Genomic DNA, 5,688 nt, shown 5'->3' with positions numbered 1-5,688 from the left:
GAGCAGCAACGGGAGCAGCATCAACCTATCGTGGAGGTGTCCGTGGTAACTCACCCAGTGCTCTCCCGTCCTTCCAACGAACCGCCCCATTCCGTCCTATGATGCCAGAGTTGGAAAATACACGTTTTCCAAGTCTGCAGTCCTGTCTCACCATCTTGACTATCCTTCCCTTGGAGACATCAATCTGTAGGGTCTCGAGACAATCCGTAATTATATGCCCATAAGGCATATAAACTGTGAAGCTGTTAGGCTCACTATAGGAGATGATAGAAGAGTAAATGCTCGACATGATGTCAAAATCGAGACGCCGACGCAATCCATAAAGCATCAGGCAGTGATATGGTCGGATCTCTGACAAGGGCTTAGATGTAATTGGCAGAAAGCAATTTGTGACAATCTTAAAAAGAATGTAATCTGGGGCAGATAGTCTCAGGGCTGCAAAGGTAGGAAAATCAACATCTAACTCATCCTATCCACCCAGTCTAGGATGTCCGAAGAAATACTCATAAATGGAGTCAGATGAGACATCAAATGGAGAAGGTAAAGGGTCTGGTAAATCAGGATATATGGAAAAGATATTTCCTGAACACCTCCGGCGGGCTAGATAGTCAAAGAAGGCCGAGAAAGAGAAATCAACAGTTTGCTTAACAACTCTAGTTCTATAATTAACATCATTAGTCTGATGAAGATTATTATAAAACTTGGATACTAAGTTGTAATTGATGTCCCATTCTAAGTAGACTAGAGAATCAAGTTTATAATAGGCAATTATTTCTGACACAGATGAACAGAATTCATCCATGAATTTTTGATCCACAGACCTACAAGGAAGCAGTTTGAAGGTTCTTTGTTTAAAGGCTTCTTCAAAGTGATGGTTTGGAAATCGTCCAGAAATGGATGGTTGAGGTCGGGAGGGAGCCTTAGATTTGGATTTCTCAGTTGACGACTTAGAGGTCCCCTCACCAGCTTGTTTCTTCCTAAAGGTTTAAAAAGATGTGACATGGACGGGGCAAATAGATGAGCACGGAAAGCACCAACAACCGAGAACCAAGCCCATAACACAGATACGATGAGAAATGAAAAATGAAGTGCCAAAATGAGTAGAGCTCGGGGAGAATGGAGTTACCTTGGTGCCATATCTCTCGGAGAGTGAAGAAAAGAGTTGAGGCGTAGGAGGGTGTCGGCTAGGGCTTCGGCGTGCAATGGGAAGAGAAAGGATCGGGAAGAGTTAAGAGGGATGGGATCGATCCAGGTGTTGATTGATCGGACGACTGTCCGATCAGGATCTCCCTTGGTCTCTTGAATGCCCTGATCGGTCGGTGGACCGATCAGGATCCTTGTGTACGATCGGTCCCTGAATACCCTGATCAGTCGGTGGACCGATCAGGGAATCTCCTGATCGGTCCCTGGACCGATCAGGATCCTCGCTTAGTCTCCTGAATACCCTAATCGGTCGGTGGACCGATCAGGGAAACATCAGCAAGCAAACAGAGAGTTCTGGATCGGTCGATAGACCGATCTAGCCTCTTCTGATCGGGCTGTAGACCGATCAGTGTCTGACAAATCGAAAATTCAGGAATTTCAGTAATCTGAGATTCGAAGAAGTTTTAGGGTTTCTAAACACTGAAGATTCAGAACTCAATAAGTTCAGAAACTTCCAAATTCAGAACCTAGTACCTGAAGAATCTACAAACATGAATATTTCCGAAAGATAAGCTTTTACAATCTGAAATTGCTCAGAACCCGAAAGTTCCAAACCTTTACAAACTTAGATCAACTTCAAACGCATAGAGTTCAGACGTTTTTGAATCTAAAAGTTTCAAAACCAGAAAAACTTCTGAAACTATGATCTATAGTGGACCAAGATATTAATCAAGACTTAAGATCTCTATTACCTAGTTCAAAACACATCCTTGCTATGATCAGTTTCGAGTTTGTCAAAATATATCCAAATTGCTATCATTACTTCAACAACTTGTCCTATTTTCAATCAAAATCATGAAAGGTATCGATCAAGGGTATCAATCAACACATCATCCATAGTTAGATAATTTCTAGGTAAAGGTCCAACCAAGTTTCCTTGGTTGGAATATATGAGTAAGATCTAGGAACCAAATACACATGAATTATGTAATGGTTTTCCCCATACTCAATTTATGTCTCTTCAATCTAATTATTCAAGAGATGCATGATACATTTTGAATAATTTGGCTGATCCTAGCATCTCACCCCATTTCTAGCAAACAAAAATAATTTGTTAAACCTTATAGTTTGTGTGAGATGTCCCCAAGTTGCCCAAATTAATTTCCCAATTTCTCTTGTCGTTTTAATTGTCCTTATTGATCATGATGAAGTCCTAATGGCCTATTGAGCCAAACGCATTCCCAATTCTCTCCGTAAATGACTAAATTCATTTTCCGGAAGGGGTTTGGTGAAAATATCGGCTAGGTTTGATTTTGACTCAACATATGTGAGCGCAATGTCTCCCCTAGCTACGTGATCTCTAATGAAGTGATGACGCACTTCAATGTGTTTGGTCCTTGAATGATGGACTGGATTTTTTGTTAGGTTTATTGTGCTGATGTTGTCACACAACACTTGCACTCCCTTATACGAAAGCCCATAATCTTCTAAGGTGTGGATCATCCACAACAATTGTGATACACTCTCTCCCATGGCAATGTATTCAGCTTCGGTCGTGGAGAGAGCAACGCAATGTTGCTTCCGACTTGACCAACTAACCAATGATGAACCTAAAAATTGGCAACCCCCACTAGTGCTTTTCTGATCCAATTTGCACCTAGCATAATCGGAGTCAGTATAACCTATCAAGTCAAAAGACTCCGTACGAGGGTACCAAAGACCTACTCTAATTATGCCCTTAAGGTATCTCAGGATTCTCTTAACTGCAATTAAATGAGATTCCTTGGCACAGACTTGATATCTAGCGCACATGCCCACAGTAAAAAGTATGTCCGGTCGACTAGCTGTGAGATATAGAAGACTACCGATCATGCTTCTATATTGCGTTAGATCAACTGGTTTTCCATTCTCATCATTGTCAAGGCGAGTGTTTGTCGCCATTGGAGTGGATACTTCCTTAGAGTCACTCATTTTGAATTTCTTGAGCATCTCTTGAGTGTATTTCGTCTAATGGACATAAATGTCATCTCGAGTTTGTTTGATTTCAAGTCCAAGGAAGAATGCCAATTCTCCCACCAGACTCATCTCAAACTCACTTTCCATGTGAGTGATAAATTCATTCAAATAGCCCTTGTTATTTGAGCCACAAATTATGTCATCGACATACACCTGGGCTACAAATATGTTTTCACCATCTCTACGCAGAAATAGTGTTGGATCTATTTGACCTCTTACAAAGCCCTTCTCTAGTAGGTAAGTTGACAACCTTTCGTACCAAGCTCGAGGTGCTTGTTTAAGCCCATAAAGAGCTTTCTTGAGCTTGTACACCTGGTTTGGAGCTTCGGTATTCACAAACCCCGGTGGTTGTTCAACATAGACCTCTTCTTTAATGAAACTGTTTAAGAAGGCCGATTTAACGTACATTTGATAGAACTTGAAGCCTCTATGTGCAGCAAAAGCTAGCATCAAACGAATGGACTCTAATCGGGCCACGGGAGCATAAGTCTCATCATAATCGAGGCCTTCGACTTGACTATAGCCCTTGGCTACAAGTCTTGCCTTGTTTCTTACGACTTCTCCCTTTTGGTTTAACTTATTTTTGAAGACCCATTTGGTTCCAATAATGGTGGTCTTCTTAGGTCTAGGAACTAAGTCTCACACTTGGCTCCTTTCAAATTGACCTAACTCATCTTGCATAGCTATGATCCAGTCAGGATCGTGCAATGCCACATCGACTATTTTTGGTTCGATTTCTGAGATCAAGACGACCTCATTAGACTCATTTCTAAAGAATGATCTAGTCCTAACCCCTTGTTGGATGTCTCCAACAATCTGGTCTTGGGGATGACTAGAGGCTATCCTGGATTGCCTTGGCGTCGGCGGTGCCTCATGAGTGGTCTCACTAGGCACAGGCAAAGACTCAGTATCAGGCAAAGGATCAGCCTGAGCCCTTTGTTGCCTTTGCTCATCGTCATCGGAGTCAACTTCGACTCTTTCTATGTTTTGATCATTCAAACTTAGCCTTCTAAGTTCAAATTGAATTTCTCCTACATCCCTCGATTGATCATTTGATTTAGGGATTTCTTCAAATGCTACATCCGAGGACTCTTCAATCAATTTAGTCGTATTGTTGTAGACTCGATAGGCTTTGCTGATGAGAGAGTACCCGACCAGTATCCCTTCATCAGCCTTAGACGTGAACTTTCCAAGATGATCCTTGGTGTTCAAGATAAACACCTTACAACCAAACACCCTAAGATGTTTAATTGTAGGGGGTTTTCCAAACCAAAGTTCATGGGGAGTCTTTCCTAAAAACCTATGTATCAAGACTCGGTTTTGCACATAGCAAGCTGTATTTACAGCTTCAACCCATAAGTAGCTCGGTAGTGAGTACTCATTGAGCATGCTTCGTGTAGCCTCTTGCAAGACTCGATTCTTTCTCTCCACAACCCCATTTTGTTGTGGGGTCCTCGGAGTAGAGAACTCATGCCTATATCCTTTTTCTTGACAAAATTCTAAAAATCTATGATTTTGAAATCTCCACCATGATCACTTCTAATTGTTTTAATTGTTGTTGATTTTTCATTTTCAGTTCTTCTACAAAAGGAAACAAAAATATCTATGGTTTGATCCTTATTTTTCAAAAAGAAAGTCCATGTATATCTAGTAAAGTCATCAATGATCACTAAGCAATATCTACTTCCATTCAATGAAATGACATTACTACAATCAAATAAGTCCATATGCAATAAATCTAAAGCAGTAGAGGTACTTACAGCGCTTTTACCTTTATGAGACGCTTTTGTTTGCTTACCTTTTTTACATGCATCACATAATTTTGTCTTTTGGTACTTGATGCTTGGTAGGCCTCGCACTAATCCTTTGTTGGCCAGCTTTCAAATATTCTTCATGTTTACGTGGGCCAACCTCCTATGCCAAAGTCATGATTCTTCTTCTTTTGACATGAAGCACTTAGCAGAGGCATTAGTAGCACTTTTAAAAGATACTTGATAAATGTTATCTACCCTTGTGCCTACTAGTACCATGTCAAGTGTGTCAATGTGTTTGACCAGACATTGACTTGAATGAAATTCAATTGTGTAATCCGTATCACACAATTGGCTGACACTTAGGAGATTGAAGGTCATCCCCTTGACTAGAAGGACATTCTTGATTTAGAGACATTCAGATATATGAATGTCTCCAACTCCTATAACCTTAAGGCTACCATTATTACCAAATGACACATTACCTATATTTTTGTTTTGAAGGGTGGTAAAGAGTGACTTGTCCCCGGTCATGTGCTTGGAGCACCCACTATCAATAAACCAAGTTGATAGATGCTCCCCCTTGACCAATGCCTACAAGACACGAAAAATAGATGTTTTAGGTACCCAAATCTTAGGACCTAATGCATCTACAATGAAAGACCTAGGAACCCATGCCTTGGTCACAACCTTCCTAGTCTCATGAACCCTAGAAGCATGTGATCTATGAAATTGGGTTCTAGACACTAGTGAAATGAAACTAGACTCCTTAGGTTGA

The sequence above is a fragment of the Zingiber officinale genome, chromosome 5B (genome assembly GCF_018446385.1).
Source record: "Zingiber officinale cultivar Zhangliang chromosome 5B, Zo_v1.1, whole genome shotgun sequence".
NCBI lineage: Eukaryota > Viridiplantae > Streptophyta > Magnoliopsida > Zingiberales > Zingiberaceae > Zingiber > Zingiber officinale.
The sequence above is the reverse complement of the archived record's forward strand: the minus strand, read 5'-3'. Positions refer to the sequence as shown.